Raw genomic sequence first — 16,490 nt, forward strand, 5'->3', positions numbered from 1 at the left:
TTATGCTGTCTCCTGGTTTTATCAGTCCTCTGCACCTCCAAATTAAATTTGTCCTGAGAAGGGGTGAATAGTGGGGGTGTTGGGGGGACGGGGGGGTATATGGAGGGAGGGCAGCCTGCTTTGCTCCATCAGAGCAGCAGGGGCCTCCAGGAACCGAGCAGGCCACTGACGATGACAAGCCAGATGCAATCAGGGATCTAGTCTGAGTGAACCTGTGCGTGTGTGTGTGTGTGTGTGTGTGTGTAAGGTGGGGGTGAAAGGAGAAGCCCGTCCTGGAGATAAACATAGTGTATCACCAGCGGGGCCCTCAGGCCGGACCAAGTGCTCACTTCCTGTCTGCTGCATGTGTCCACTCACAGAGAATTGATTCATCTCGCCCGTGCGGGCTGACCCATCAGTGGGAGCATCTCTGACTGTAGCTTCCTGTCTCAGTTCAAACCTCAGCGTCTGACAGAGGAGCGGATGGACGGCAGACGAGAGCAAAGACAATCATCTCAGGGAATGAAAGCTCACATCATGACCGACAGACACGTGTTAATTTCGTGAACAAAAATAACGACGAAAAATGTTCGTCAAGGATCTTTTTTCCATAAAAAGAACAAGACGTTCACAAGCTAAAAATAGATCCTTTATAGTAAAAACTCTGACGACACGTATGTTTTGTTTCGGTTAACGAGACGAGACTGGACTAAAATGTTAGTGTTGGGCTGTCGGACATTCAAAATGCATATTTCCCCCACTGTCTAATCTGTCAGTCCAAATAAAAGCAATTAATTCCTCTGGGCAACCTGGTTGTAGATAACATCACAAAGGTGGTTTTGGACTTTCACTGTTAACTAAAGCCTGGATTCCACAGGATCCGTGTGTACCGTGACCTCAGGAGTTGATTGCGCCCATTCAAGTCGATGCTTATGTTTCCACAGCACGCACCGCGGTCCGTCTCAGACGCGTCCAAGAAGCGTCTCTCCGCTCTGCTCCGCTAAAGATACGCGCCGAGTCTTTGACGGCGGCCGCTTCAAGCACGCGCCAAGCTGAGCGGAGCAGATCGTTCCAAACAGGAAGTCAGACATGAAAACAGCATACAGCATCCGGTCATTTCAAAATAAAACACCATGTACAGACTCACGTTTTAATTTAAGTACTGTTCTCTTCCATGGTAGAAGCACAAAAATCAGGGAATGATCTCCAGATGAGCAGATAATCAACCTCGGAGGTGCAAACTGAACTGTTGTTTGTGTGTTGCTCTGTTTTAACATTGATGTTATCGCATAATTATCCTGAATGATTATGTCGTTCTCCCGTGATTTTGTGGTCTCCAAAAACGCCTCCTGTGGGGTGGGGGCGTGCGCCGTCTGACGGGCCAGAACCGCAACGGACACGGATCCTGTAGAATGCAGGCTTCGGGCTCTGTGCACGCTCACAGACACAGGGGCGTCTTACGCATCATCTGACGCTTCTTCCGCTCAAAAAGAAGCGATCATCGACTGTCTGCTTCAGTCAGACTGTTTGAATGAGAAGCGATGATGAAAATAAATCTTTAGATGCTGTGCTGAAATTTAAAATGTTAATTTTACCTGCAGCAAACAGGTAAAAACGAGAAGAGGGAAACTGGAGGGGGGGAAAACATTTTGACTAAAGTGTGACTAAAACTGGACTAAAACTACGCAGGGTAAAAATGACTCAGAAGCATCGTCGTCTGAAGACTAAATCTAAAACAGCTGCCAAAATTACAGCGGCTGTGAATCAACTCTCATGAATGTACCTCGATGTAGGAAATTTGTCTGCAGGAGTGAAGTCGCTCGAAAAGTTTAGCGTCAGGCTGGCATAAATTATCACTGACAAGTGTCGTGTGGAAAAGCTTCACATTCCAGGCGAACACAGCGAACAGGTGAATAATCTGTGCCTTCACCTGTTCGCTCTGAATCCGTAACAAAGACTGCTTCCGCGAGGTGTCAGAGGAGTCAGTCGCACTGAACTATTCATGAAAACTTCCTCTGTATTAATATCCGAGCTCAGCCTGTAATGCTCCTCTCTCTCCCAACACGTGTGTAAAAGTTATTTCAACTCGTCTCAGCAGAGGAAACTGCTCACAGAGAATAATTCAGCCTGCGTGCTTAGCACCGTTTCTCCACACACATTTAGTCTTTACTGTCCCCTCGTGAGGAGGCCGCGTCAGCTTTAGTGCGCTGCTGAGGAGCTCGAGTGTTTACACTCTTTTGGCACCGTGTGGTCAGGAGAGCGCTGAGTGAATACTCGGCATTTTATTTAGTTTGCTTTGTTTTGTTTACTCAGACGTCTCAGCGAAAAGGTCGATTCCCTGTTGGGCCCCGCGCACACAGCGTTTGAACTCAGCATCTGACAGCTACAAGTACCGCGCCTCCAATTGCTATTGTCCTACAGTGTAAAAGCAGACAGGAAGCTTTTGTGGGATGTGAATCCTTCAGAATAAAGGTTACTGTTAATTGAGAAAGCATCTATGAGGCCTTTGACAGTTCCAAAGCATTCAGCCTGCTGTTGAGATAAGAGGCAGAGGTGCTGCTTTGAGATGTGCTACAAAGACTTCTAATGAGCTGCTGGTATGCAAACACACACGCAGACACACAGGAGGAGAAAAACACACACCTACAAAATAAAACACACACATATATTCCCTGGTCGGCCGTCCGTTGGTCCTCTGTGAATGATGAATGGAGAGAGAGGCCCAGAGTGCGAGGCCCGGCCTGGCTGACTGATAGCGCCATTGATTTAGGTTCTCACTCCCACACACACACACACACACACACACACACACACACACACACACACTCCCCTCCTATCTACGACGTGACAATGCTTCTTTTCAGACCTCTTAATCGGCCTGACGTTGACTAATTGAATTCATTAACCGTCCGTCCGCCGTCCTCTCATTGTGCTCCCAGATATTTACAGGTCCATTTAAAAAGCAACAATACCCAGGAAATGTCAGGCTGTAGTTTGAATGACACCGTGTGGACGCGCAGACTGTGCGTGTCTACGTGTGTGTGTGCGCGCTGTTACATTTTAAATACACACATGTACTGTTTAATAGCCATGAATGATTTAGTGCTCAGCCTAAAAGGAGTTGGAGGAGAGCCCCCCCCTTTATACTCCAATTGACTCTGTTTTATGGCAGACGATGACAAAGAAAATGAATCATAACCTACTTAACGTTTTGTGTGTGTGTGTGTGTTTAAGTGTGTGTGTGTCAGGCAGGGTTAACCAGCCTATAGGAGGAGGAGCACCCGAGGGAGGGCTTTTATTCCAAGCCAAATAAAATCCTACATGAAGCAGGGTTTCCAAAGCTTTCCCCGAGGCCTACTTAAGAAAATATCAACGCCCCATATTCCAAATCCAGGGAGTTTTCAGCTCTGGGAATGGCCTCCCTCCCCGCCCTCCCCGCCCTCCTGTTATTCCACAGACTCAGAACTATTTGGACGTGTCATGAAATATGCTTTTCTAACTCTCCCATTAGTTTAGTCTGTGATTTATTGAATTAATTTCAGGAGTGTTACATTCTGGAATAACACATTCAGGCAGTGTTACATTGGACTTTTGTAGATTTCTGTTTCATTTCCTTAAATTCTGTTATGGTTTTATAACAGCCCCACTCTGCTCTTTATTAAAGCCCTCAGAGGGAAGTGAGAAAAAAATATTATGTTGATCCAGGTTGTAAATCTGATCGAAATTAATCACCTGTGTTGGAGGTGGAAATAAAGGATTTCTTGTGTAATTTCTCTAGTCTTTAAAAACTGATGAAAAAAGTTTTATCAGGTGAAAAAAAAGTTTCCCAGGAATATATATATATATTTTTTTCTCACGGTTACTTATTCTCTATCTCCAGAAAAAGGTGAAAAGAGTTTTAACAAGTAACATTACTGTCGTGTCTTCCTTTTGACGATTCATTCTTTTGGCTTTTATTTCTAATTTCAATTGTGCATTAAAGAGTTTCTGCTGCTTAAGAAAAAGACTGAAACTTATGACCTACAAAAGCAAAGGAGACCATCGAGAAGGGAAGATAAAGTTATTTTTGTTGCCTGTTAGGGCTGTCACAGTACTGAACTTTTCTAACCATGGTGAAACCCCCTTGCAGTTCAGCGGTTAACCGCTGCCTCAGCCCGCTGCCTCAGGCCGCTGCCTCAGGCCGCTGCCGGAGCATGTTTTGTGTATTTAACTACAGCGCGTCTCTCCTAAATGGTAAAACATCATCGACATGAGTGAACACAGCATGAGCGGTGGAAACGTGACTTAATTATCCACTGCTAAGTTCGTATCCTTTTTTGTTGAAATGAAATACGCGGTGACGAGCTAGTTGTTGTTGTTGTAGCGGCTAAACTAGCATGTTGCGAGACTGCACATGAGCTTGTCTGCGCCGGTGAGGTGCGCAGACGGTTGAAACAGCGGTGCTCTGACAGCCAGGTTTCTTTTGCTGATTACTGTGATTTTTAAAACGAGTTTGTAGTTCATCGTGTATCGTTCTGTAAGGGAAAGATGAGGTGTGTCCCTGGAACGTATGGATAGTGAGTTTACTGCATCCCTTTTGATGTCAATGTGTCAGAGACGCCAGACGTGTACCTAGCAACATCACTGGGTCTATGATATGAAAAAAATAGTAATGATGACGGTCAGTGGGTCCACCCTGCCGTTGGCGTCACATGACCGCGGGTTGCGGTTACCGTCACAGCCCTGTTGCCTGTTTCTGCTGCTCCTGGTCAGGGTGATTCACAGCAAGCTGCAGACAAAGCCCTCTTTTACATTTTCTTAGGACAAGTGGAAAGTTAGAGAAATGTTTGACTGTTAATTCAAAGCAGAATGAGATTTTTAGGCAAAACATGACTGACACGTCTACAGAACAAGATCAGCAAAATTTCGGTCAGCAAAAAATGTGTCCACAGGGGGTCAAGATCGGTACAACATGAAAGTTCTTCATCGTGACTACCAACATGATAGTTATAGTCAAAGCAGTAATGTAAGAAAACTGGTAAAGATTAAAGTCACCTACTAAAGTTACCTGCTTTTACAGATAAAAAATAAACCTACAGATTTCTCTTAAAAAAAAAAATCTTTACACCTGGCAAAGCTTTTTTCCTGAATGTTTTACCAAAAAAAGAAAAGAAAGAAACTTAAAAAGATTATGTCTTCCTGTTCTTCAGTCATTAAAAAATAAAACAATTTTGATCATATTAAGAAAACGTGTCACCAGATGTTTTTCTTTCTTGCCTCTCAGGGCTTCCGTAGCTTTTACATCCTGACCAACAACAGTGCTTCTTTTAATAGCTGGAAGCAGCGTGGGTGATTCATGCTCGAGTCAGTCAAACAGCAGCGCTGCAGAAGTTTAATTATTTAAGTAAGTTTAATTACAAGCTCTGATGTTTTTATTCACTCAGCTCCTGTTTTAATTTAGTCGTATAATGTTTGCAGAGCACGATTACCTCATCTGTGCGCTCTGTCTGCCTCTGCCTCTCACTCCTCCAAACGCATCAAGTGTTCGTCAGCGCGCCCTGACCGTGTCACAGCTCTATGCTTAATTTAGACTTCCCATGATGCCGCTCTGTTCAGGGTGCGTCACGGGTGTTTGGCAGGGCAGCGCTGAATGGGGCCCAGGTGTGTGAATGAGCTCTATCCACACTGTAATGGTTTTTTACTGCCAAATACACACACACACTTTCACTCTGTCTCTCACACACACACTCAGAGTCCTGTTTAGCCATAGAAATATGAAAACAGACTGTTCAGCTCACTTCTTCTTGCATGTTTTAACCAAATGTTCTCGTATTGAACGACAGGAAGTGCTTCAGTGGGTCATGGGGTCAAATGGTTAACATGTTGCATGTGACCACCCCAGGGTCAGACAAGGGAAGGGCTTTTCTGAGAGGTGGGTGGGGAGGAAATGTAAGAGTGACAAGGGACAAAAGAGGAAGTACTAAAAGGACAACCCATACGTTGTGTGTATGTAGCGCCCAGAGAGTTGTTACCCCTGAATGGTATCCATTATGGGAAAACAAAGAGATGGAAAACACAAGAAGCTGCACTCAGAAAGAGGCTGAAAAAGGCAGCTGCAAAGGCACGTACTTCTTGTCAGGCCCAATTAACTTCGGGAATATGAGCCCAGCTTAGGGCCGTGAAACCTGCCTCTCAGCGGAAGCCGCATGCATACTAAGAGGATGGTAGAGGTTAGGAGTTGTAACAGAATAACCGGCCCTATGTGTTAAAACATTTGCCTAAAGAGTGATTTGTGTGATAGGACTGGGCTTTTGTGGAAAGTTGTGGCCATCTGTTTCAAGGATTAGAGGACAGTTAGACACCTGAGTGCAGGTAGGTACGACTGTGAAAATGATTAGCGCATTAAGTCACACAAAGGAGCTGTGTTTCAGTCGGAGAAACATGCAGACGTCTGTTCTTTCATAGGACATTATTTCATTAAGGCATGTTAGTGTTGGATTATTTTACCCACCTCGGAAAGCTGTTCGACTTCTTAAGTTCAACATTTAATTTTGACACAGATGTCTCAGTGTACCAGAAACTTTTAGTTCTCTTCAAGGAACTAAATGGTTCCATTGTTGTCTGCGTTTCCACAGCGGCCCAAAGTCCCGGGAAGATTATGCAAATCAGGCTAGAAGCAATAAAAGTAACTGCACTACACCGCCAGTCCAGTAGGTGGCGGTAAGAAGATGAAGGTCATGCAACAAAGATGGCGCCATAAAACACGACGAATGGGCCGTATCATCATTGGTGCCACACTACAGTTAGCCTGTTAGCATCCATCTCAAAGCACGGTGATAAACAATCTTGAAGCACGATCGTAAGTCTTTTAAACATGGCGGATGAAATTAAACGCTGAGAGTACTCGACCAATCAGAAACGATCAGCACTGCAGGCCCCGCCTTGAAAGTTCCTGGTCCTTTGGAAAAGAGTTCCTCAAAATATTCCTGCTGTTGAAAAGCACGTTCTTAGAGCTTATGTAACCACTTCGCAGACAAACTCTGCTGCCTATTGCAGAAGTCATTTCATCAGAGAATGGCAGTGACAAGCTCTGACCCTGACGTGATTTGAACACGCAACCTTCTGATCTGGAGTCAGACGCGCTACCGTTGCGCCACAAGGTCTGTCTCCTGAGGCTTTCAACTGCTGGCTAATCATCTTTCTGTGGGAATAACAACAGTTGTGAGGTTTGGCTGTGAGTGAATACAAAAAGAAAGTCATGATAACTTTTCATGCTGTAAAAAAAACACCTTAATAGGTGCTCGTGCGGCTGGAATAAATCAGTCAGTTGTGGAATGCTAAGTTTTTACCAACTACCACTTTCAAAGGAAAATGTGGTGCATGTGAATACTTAGTCCATCCATCCATTATCTATACTGCTTATCCTGTTCAGGGTCGCAGGGGGCTGCAGCCTATCCCAGCTATCGAGGGGCGGGGTTACAGCTGTCAATCACAGGGCTGACACAGAGACAGACAACCTTTCATGCTCACAATCACACCTACAGGCAATTTAGAGTCACCAATGAACCTAGCGAGCATGTCTTTGGACTGTGGGAGGAAGCCGGAGTACCTGGAGGGAACCCACGCATGCACGGGGGAGAACATGCAAACTCCACACAGACAGACCCACTACTTCTGACCCAGGAACCTTCTAGCTGTGAGGCAACAGCGCAAACCACCCTGCAGCCAGAATACTTCGTCATTACTCATAAAAAGAGCCATAATTTTTTATAACCATATCCAACTGGAAAATTTGTTCAATTTATTCCCTTAGTTGAGAGTCCTGAGGCTCAGTGTATCCCTGCTACAGCCCTCAGTTTACCAGGCCTAAGCAAACTGCCGTAAATCAAACGCAGCAGCACATGACGTATTGATCAAATATGACCAAAAAGCACAGCACAATTTAGATATGAGTTCAGCCCTACAGCCTCCTCTTTCACTCCGTCTCTACTTCTCCCTTCAGTTTGTCTTTCATGTTTTCCTCATCATCCTGCAGGACAGCATGGCAGCACGTCTGCGGTCCGCCATTCCCTCCACCCTTACGTTCTGTCGTGCCAACTTCCATTTCGGGCTGCTTCTTCCACCCCTGCACACGCGCACAGAGCATAATGATGTGTTAAATACCTCCACCAGCTGTTTTACTATTACTACATACCTACTTGTGTGCACTGAGAGTTTAAATGAGGCAGTTCAGATTCAAGCCATGGCTATTGAGAGTCATTTGATTGCTACTGTGCACTCTTGATATTGCACGAAGGCACGGATGAGTAGATCATTTTAAAATGATTAGGAATACAGATGCATTCACATGTGCATAAATACACATGCATGCACACGCAGCCATCATGCACACTGTGGTTCTTCACTGTGTCCTTATGCAGACGACCACATCATAGGTAAACAGTCCATTCCAGCAGTAACCTCTGCATAACAGATATCAGGCTGCTGGAGGGGAGCTCATATAAATACCTATTAGACGACCCAATTGTCTTACTGCCAGCGTGGGGAGGGCGCCCCGGCTGGCTAAATGGAGCCCTGACTGGCATTCATCAGCGTCCATTGTCATTCTCCCTCCTGCCTCTCTCACTGGAGGTAATTGACTGGAGAATAATGCCAGCCGATCAGTCCACCTATTGAGAGACGAGCCGTAGATTGATTAGCTCCACGGCGGCGCGGTGAGCCGCACAGTCACTGAGATATTGTTATTCCCCGATATGAAACAGCACTAATGGAGCCGGACAAGGACTGATGATCAGAGGGGATGGAATGGAATAAGAAAAGCACTTGAAATATTACCGCAGCTCGTTTATTTAAGTGGCACATTTTGCACAATGAAAAGGTTGAGCTTTCTCTGCGTCGCTTGTCATATTTAGAGAGCAGGGAGGCAATAACCGGGTTTATTAGAGCGGCAGTCTGCCTGGATGCGTTCTTATTGCTGATGGCACTTTGGTGACACCTTGAAACCCTAAATGTGGAACCGTCTCACACACTGAGATCTCCAAATGGGAATTAGACTTTTTGAGAACTTAATAACTCAGGTTTCCTTTTCTGAAGGTGAAACTATAAGATTTTATGAGATTGGTCTTTAGACTCCAGGCAGCAGCACGTTTTTGTGCCACCTGATCCATAATGATAAGTTAAGCAACGATATCAGGCCGATATGTACCTCTCACACATACATGGTTATCGGTCTTTGTGTTTTCCAACATTCAGGGACATCAAACGTTTTTTTTTTTCACAGAACATATAAAACAGAAAACAATGCTCAGGGTTTGTCCAGCAGAGCGCACTCTGACTCCAGAGTTTACATTACTCCCAGCACTTTCTGCAGCAAATTGTCTGACACTGTTGAGTAATGTTAAACATTTTTAAATAAAGCAGCTTCTTTTAAAAAGCAACTGATTCGTTATGAACAGTCTGAACACAATCTGGGTGCAACTACGTTAAAGCAGTATCAGTGTTGGTCTTCAGACTCCCGTATCGACCAGATTCCAGTGAGAGTGGTTTATTTTATGACATTGTTGACATCCGCAGAATAGAATAAAAAGCCTTTATTTGTCATTGCACAGCTGCGCTATGACATTTAGTGCGTCTCCTCTTAGTATTATACAAGAAACAAATAAAAACACACCAAGTTAAATCAACATATCTGCAGAAACATGTTTTTCTCTGGCTCTATTTATATGTTTGTGTTTGATTGTAAACAACATTTCTCTCTACTTCCAAATCAAATATTCTCATTCAGGTCTTTAATTTGCAGAACTGGTTAAGAAAACCAAAAGATGTTTTTCAGAGCTCAAATAAAGCAAAGAAAAAATCATTTAAACTCATGAAGAGTTCCCAGATCAATAACCTGGTTTTTAATCACAGCGTTCATGCATCTCTGCATGCTCTCCTCCAGTCTGTCACAGTGCTGCTGGGTGACGTTAGGCTCTTGGAGCAGCTGTGGTTCACATCCGGATCGGGCCGGCCATGACATGAAGAGAGAGATGCTGATTTAAGGAACATTGGGAGTGGTCTCTTCATTTTTTCTGGAGCTGTGTATCTAATATGAAAATATGTCTCTCACTTGGATGACTGGATAAACAACTTTGTTTTTAAACTATGTCCTATATGTAACTATGTGTGTGTGTGTGTGTGTGTGTGTGTGTGTGTGTGTGTGATGGTTATACTCCAGTGACTGAAGAGTGTGTTCTGCACAACTCCGCTCCTGGATGCGATGACGGTCTCTAGATTACCACTGCACTCGTCTGATCATAAGCATGCATTTACGCCCATACTTTTAATCCACGCTGCTCGCCTACATGTCTTCACATGCATATACGTGCAGCACAGGGCTATATGAAGATCACATTAAAGCATGTACACTGCTTACTTACTCTTACTTCACTCTCAAGCAGCTCAGATTTTTAATGAAATGTATTCCAAAATCAAAGCCTCAATTCCTGTAAGTTTCATTCAGCAGGCTAGCATCACCGACATCCTCCAGACTTTGGGGGTCAGAGAACTTCTTTGGATTCTTTGTGGGGGCCATTTAGTAAGAGGGTTTTCTGTCATAAAAACAAAGACTTCAATATTATTAAAGGGGTTATTTTTTCTAAACTGTCTGGGAGCCCTGAAATCGAGCTATTATCCAAGCTGACGTCGGTGAGCTACCAAACATTACATAAGTTTGTTCAGCGGCCTGTGGCGTTCTCCCGTCCTAAGGTTCTTCCTCTCCTCCGCTCTCCTGCAGAGATGGTCGTTCCACACTGCCCTTGAGACAAGAGACAGAGTGAGAGAGTCTCTGCTGATGAAAGTGACAGTGACATTGGGCTTATTGCCTAGTCAAACACACACAGCCACCGCCACATGCAGCCTGACCCTGTAATAGAGGCCAATGAAATCTGCTTATTGGGAGCAGGGGACCCGATCGCCGGCGTGCTAACTGAGCCGAAACAGTCTCATTTTGCTGCTGTCATACACAGAAAATGGGCTGACTTCAGTGTGAGCCGCGCTCGGCCCTGTGAGGTTCACTTCTCTGCTCCAGCTACGCCGGCTCTGACACCGGGGATGAGAATTTATGCTTTTACGTGGTGAAACCCAAACGGATGTGACATGCAATTTCACCTGGAATGAACACAAACTGTGTTTTATAGAGTTGTACTTTCTCCAGCTTTCTTAAAGTCAAACCGCAGTTAAGCAAGGATACAAACAGACCTGCGTGTTCCTCGCAGAGGCTGGATGGTATTTTTCATCCCCTTCCTTTGTTTTCCACCCTGTAATCAGATAGCACTGTAATGAGGCTGTAGGGGAAGAGGAGGACAATTATGTGTTCAAAATGAGCTCAGCTCCTCTGCGGAAAGCTTTTTTTCAGTAGGTGGCTGTGGGAGATGCTGCTTGGAAATGGCCCAGATTGCTCCCCACAGGGCTCTCTGCTGATTGCTCGGTGTGATTGCAGATTGAATCCGGACATGCACGTGATTTTGTGTCATTTTGTCAAACAGCGCCCAAAACAATGGTCTGGCAAAACCTCCTTTGTTTCGAGAGTTTGCCAGACCATTGTTCAATCATCCCTAAAGGTCCAAGAGCAGAGCGGGTCAGGTGTCTCTCCCAGTTCACCCATTATACACCAGAGCCACCCCTTCATCTCATTACGCAGTGGCTGTACATGTCATGGATTATGGTGGGTTTAGAGCTCCTGTAGCGCAGTCAAATGACATCATCCATCTGACATAAGGGCCACACTGTGTCTGTGCTGGCGTGCACAAAGCCTGGCATCGTGATCCCGAGCAGAACGCTGCAAAAAAAGGATTAGCAAGGGTCAAATGTGAAAAATTCTACTAAATCAAATGTCAGCCGGCAGAGTGTGTTCCTTATTGTCTGCCTGCGTGTTGAACTTTAATGTTTATATCCCAGAACGGGCTCCACATCATCAGCAAACTTGGCACGCTGCGATCCTCACTTTCACCATTTTAAGGGAAAAAGAATAAATTAAACTTTATTTTCTTGGCTGAATAAAAACAGAAGATGAAAGTAAACACACACACAACAACAACAGTGTTTTTCTGTCTGCCGTCTCCCTCCCTCTCCTCCTCCTCTGCCATCTCTCTGTTTGTCTTGAGGGGTTTGGAGAGCCGAGGAAAACCCTCTTTTCTGGAAGCTTATCTATCGTGCAGCTTGCCCCCATGCAAACACCCCGCAAACGCCTCAAGACACACTAACATTAGCATAATTTCCAATTTGCTGTGTACTTTTTCAAAGCTTTTTTTTTTTTACATGTTTACTATGAGTTCTACATCTGCAGAAATGCTCAGTGAGTTAATATTAAAGGAGTGGCTGGTTTCTGCAGGATGCTGCTGCTGCACAAACTCTTCTTTTTACCGAGGCTGCTTTAAAATCAAGGTCAAACTGAGGTCTTTGCAGGCAGAGATCAGGGAATAAACTCCTGAAGCAGCAATATCACAAACCCTGAAATTCTGTTTATCGCAGGGAGATATCAAATGAACTTCTACTTCCATCTTGTTTTTGATCTGGTGTTAGTGACTCCTTCAAAACACTGTAGAAGTACAGTTCAAGAGAATGGCTCACCCTTTTATGTTAGGGCATGAAATAAGAGGAGTCAGTGCAGTAGTTTGATAATGCAGCCTCACAATGATGGGAGCCTGCAGAAAACCAGAGGGCTATTAGTTAAAGGGGAGGGTGGGGGGGTATTATGCTAATTCAAGCTTCATAAATCACTCTGTGATACCTGTGGAGTAGCTTAGCATAATTTACAGTTAAAAACCACTCCTCATTTTTCTCCCACTGGTGCTCTGTGCAGGCCCTCATACAGCCTCTGCCTGGAACAGACTCAGTCAGCCCCGTCCCTTTAAGAAACCCCGCCCCCCTATGAGCCCGCTTTTCTTATGATTGGCCACCTCTTTGTGACGTCACAAAGTGCAGCGTGTAGAAAAACCTGTGTGAAACCTGCAGCCTGCAGACTGAGCTGAGACACTGCAGATTACTCCAACATACTTTTACCTGCAGATTTAAAACTTCACCCACGTTTCGTCTGGACATCCAACTTGTGAAACCGCATAATACTCCCTCTCTAAACTTTACAACATATTTTACATGCACTTACATCACTCGTTTTTGCTTTAAAGCAGAAGAAGAAGGCAGCAGTTTCATCACAGATGTCAGTGTTTCTCCAACGCTCCTCATCAAACACAGCAACTAGTTGAGCAGCTGCCAGCGCTGAGCTCAGCTTCTTTCCAGATGCACAGCTTCTTTTGGTTAGGATTCCCTCAGTGTTCATTGTTCAAAATGTTCTTTATGTAAGCCAAATTATCTGCAGAGGCCTCCTCCTCTCCAAAACAAACAGTCTCAGTAATTAAAACTTGTAAAACTGAATAAAGCAGTTTCATTTCAAAAAGCAGGGTTTGTCTCCGGCTCTTCAACAGAGCTGTTAGCAGAGCTGTCGCTGACGTTTGTTTCTCTTATAACCTAAGATGACTAAAATCCTTCGTCTGCTTTAATCTTAAAGATAAATAGTGTTGATAATGTGACTTTGAACTATTAGAAAGTAGAAATGTTTTATTGTCCAGCAATCCCGACGACAGGCACGTCTGTTCCCTCCCTTCCTCTGTTCAGTGGTCGCTCAAACGGTGCTTTGTGGTAGGAAAAGGGCGTGTCCTTTGACGTGTGAGCTGAAACCTGCAGACTGACTGGCTGTTTGTGCTGTTATACTGTATCTGTCACATCAGTGGAGTATTTTGGTTTATTCTTTCTTTTATCAGCTCCTTTTTCTATTTCCTCGTTGTACTATTTCAATCTTTTTCCACCTGGTACATTTTTAGTTTGATTGAATACTTTAGATGCCTCTGCAAGACCAATTTGACTTTATTTCCCTTCCATTCACTTTGAATTTTGTGTACTGAGGAATTCATTTGATTCTTATCTTTGTTTTCTTCCTCTTCTTCACATGAAATCTCACTTTCTCTCCGTCCACCTCCTCCTTCTCTCATCTGTATGCTCGATTCCATCACAATGCGGTTTTTACTCCTCTCCTCTCCTTCTTCTTCTCTCTCTCTCTCCCCTCCTGCCTCCTCTCCCAGTAAGCGATGCTGGGGTTGCCTGGATACTTGTTTTATCCTCTCAGTTGAAAGAGGGGGTGGGCTGGGAGAAATGAGGGGATAGAAGCATGGCGGATGGAGGGAGCGAGTGAAGGAGGTCAGCAACAATCACCACGGGGCTGCGGACCCACTGAAGGCAGACGACAGGAGGGAAAAATGGGGAAACAGAGGAGGGAGGACGGCAGCTGTCAACCTTCTTTTTGACAGTACAGCATGCACCTGTAGACATCAGCTCTATCTGTGTATTTAGCTGAATTATTGATTCACTTGTCTCATGTGAATTATTGATAGTGGATGTAGTGAGAGAATGGAGCCTTATCTACAAGTGAACCTCTATAATCAGCCTCATAACAACACACACACACACACACCGCACACACACACACACACACACACACACCTCTGTCTCGCTGCAGATCTTTGCATCGTGGCCTCACCCCCACCTCACCCTTCATTTCTCCCATCATAATAACCCATGCCAGTCTCTGTTTCCAAGACAACCACTCCATCAGCCTCTCATGGCTCTGCTGCCAATAGTATTGCTGATGATGTGCGTGTGCGTGTGTGTGTGTGCGTGCGTGCGTGTGTGTGATAAATACTCCTGTATGTGCTCCTTCTGCTCCGTCTTGTATGAGAAATTGCAGATCAAGAGTCAGTCAAGATTGAAAATTGATTTCTGATGTACTTTGTTGAGGCTCGGTCCAAACACAGGTGCATCCTGGGATATATTAGGGGGGTGAAGTCATTAAAACTTTCGAGGTTAACACGAGCTGAAATAACTCACGAAGTAAACAACAAGTAACATCGCTGCAGCTTAACCGAACAGGGTAAATAGATGGTGTTTATCCACCTCTTTGTTTAGCTCGTCCTCCCCGGGTGCACCTCTTCACATAACCTTGATTTTTTTCAGCTGTATTGTGTTTGCCTGAAACACTCAAACCTCTCACGGAGCTCTGTGTTGATAATAACCCGCCTCACTCTCTCTCTCTCTTTGTCTTTCTTCCCGGTGCCTCGCTGCTGCTGCTGCTGCCTGCCGTGTGTGTGTGCGCGCCTCTGATCCACCAGGTAAGTTATTTCATGCTCCTTACTCACAGAAACCTCTTTCATCAGTGTGTTCAAACCAAGAAGCAGCCGCTCATGAACACAGAGAGGGCAGGAAACACACACCACACTCCACCCCCCTTAATCAATGTCACCCCTCCTTTCTTTCCCTTCTCCGTCCACTCCTCTCTGACTCTGTAAAGATGCCATTTCATCCTTTCATCCTGTGTTTATTATCATGGGATGTTTGTCTGTCCCGCTCCACAATAAAAGGGACCCTGCCTGTGTGTGTGTGTGTGTGTTTGCTGTGAGACAGCAGTGTTGATGAATGGGCTGTCACTGTTAGATCCAGATGGAAGCAGGCTACGTCTAATAGGATTCCATGAAGACAGAGATCCCAGCAGGGTGACGAGAGGAGGGGCCTTACTGGCCGAGCGAGGCAGAGAGAGAGAGACAGAGAGAGAGAGGGAGAGATGTGGGTGGGAGGGGCTAGACGTAGACCCACAGGTGCACACACACACATATATTATGCATTTATGTATGATATTCATATATAGTCTCTGTATAATTGCGTTCATGCATGCATCATGTGTTGAACAAATGCACAGGCGTGTATATGCATACGGATGTGTGCTACACATACTGTGTGCACATAAATAAATTGTTTATTGTCAAATACCAGTCATAAAACAAGCAAGATAAATGTTATTTTTGTGTTAAATTATTATTTAGTAGATCTAAAAAATAATGTTCTTACGGAATTGTGTTCATTTTTGTTAATTCAAAGGTTTTATCGACCTTCAAGAAAAAACGCATCAATGTTCAAAATGATGATGACAGAAATAAACAAAAACAGAATAAATATAAAAAACAAAACAAATAATAAACAATATAAACATTTTCACTTGTAAACCCCTTTTTAAAATTCCAGAACATTCTCTTTGAACCCAACAGCCGACCTGAAACCAGTGAGAAAGAGACCGCTCCCAGTCGCCGCTCGCATCAAATTCAAACCCTGTCGCTCGCTTACAAAACAGCAACAAAAACAGCTCCTGCCTACCTGAACGCCCTCATCCAGGTCGACACTCCGTCCCGCCCACTACGCTCTGCCAATGAAAGGCGCCTGGTGCTCCCATCACAACAGGGCCCTAAGTCTCTAACTAGACTCTTCTCCTCAGTCGTCCCCCGGTGGTGGAACGAGCTACCAAACTCCATTCGGTCCGCAGAGTCCCTTTCACCTTTAAGAAGAAGCTAAAGACCCAGCTCTTTATGAACACCTCTGACCTTAATGATATTGATGCTATTGATGATGACGACATCCAGGATGTTGTTGATGTTGATTAGGATATTCGTGAT

At 44.7% G+C, this 16,490-nt stretch overlaps 1 protein-coding gene and 1 non-coding gene across 2 annotated transcripts in view; one reads left to right on the forward strand and one right to left on the reverse strand.

The window, feature by feature from the left end:
• Positions 1–16,490, forward strand: part of LOC138595814 (partitioning defective 3 homolog) — a 409,339-nt gene that overhangs the window by 90,806 nt on the left and 302,043 nt on the right. The gene's annotated exons all lie outside the window — the stretch shown is intronic.
• Positions 7,050–7,121, reverse strand: trnaw-cca (transfer RNA tryptophan (anticodon CCA)). The gene has a single exon. It is a non-coding gene; the product is annotated as a tRNA-Trp (tRNA).

The sequence above is a fragment of the Semicossyphus pulcher genome, unplaced genomic scaffold (assembly GCF_022749685.1).
Source record: "Semicossyphus pulcher isolate SPU_LCO1_2020_fin unplaced genomic scaffold, fSemPul1.0.p SCAF_18, whole genome shotgun sequence".
Lineage (NCBI taxonomy): Eukaryota > Metazoa > Chordata > Actinopteri > Labriformes > Labridae > Semicossyphus > Semicossyphus pulcher.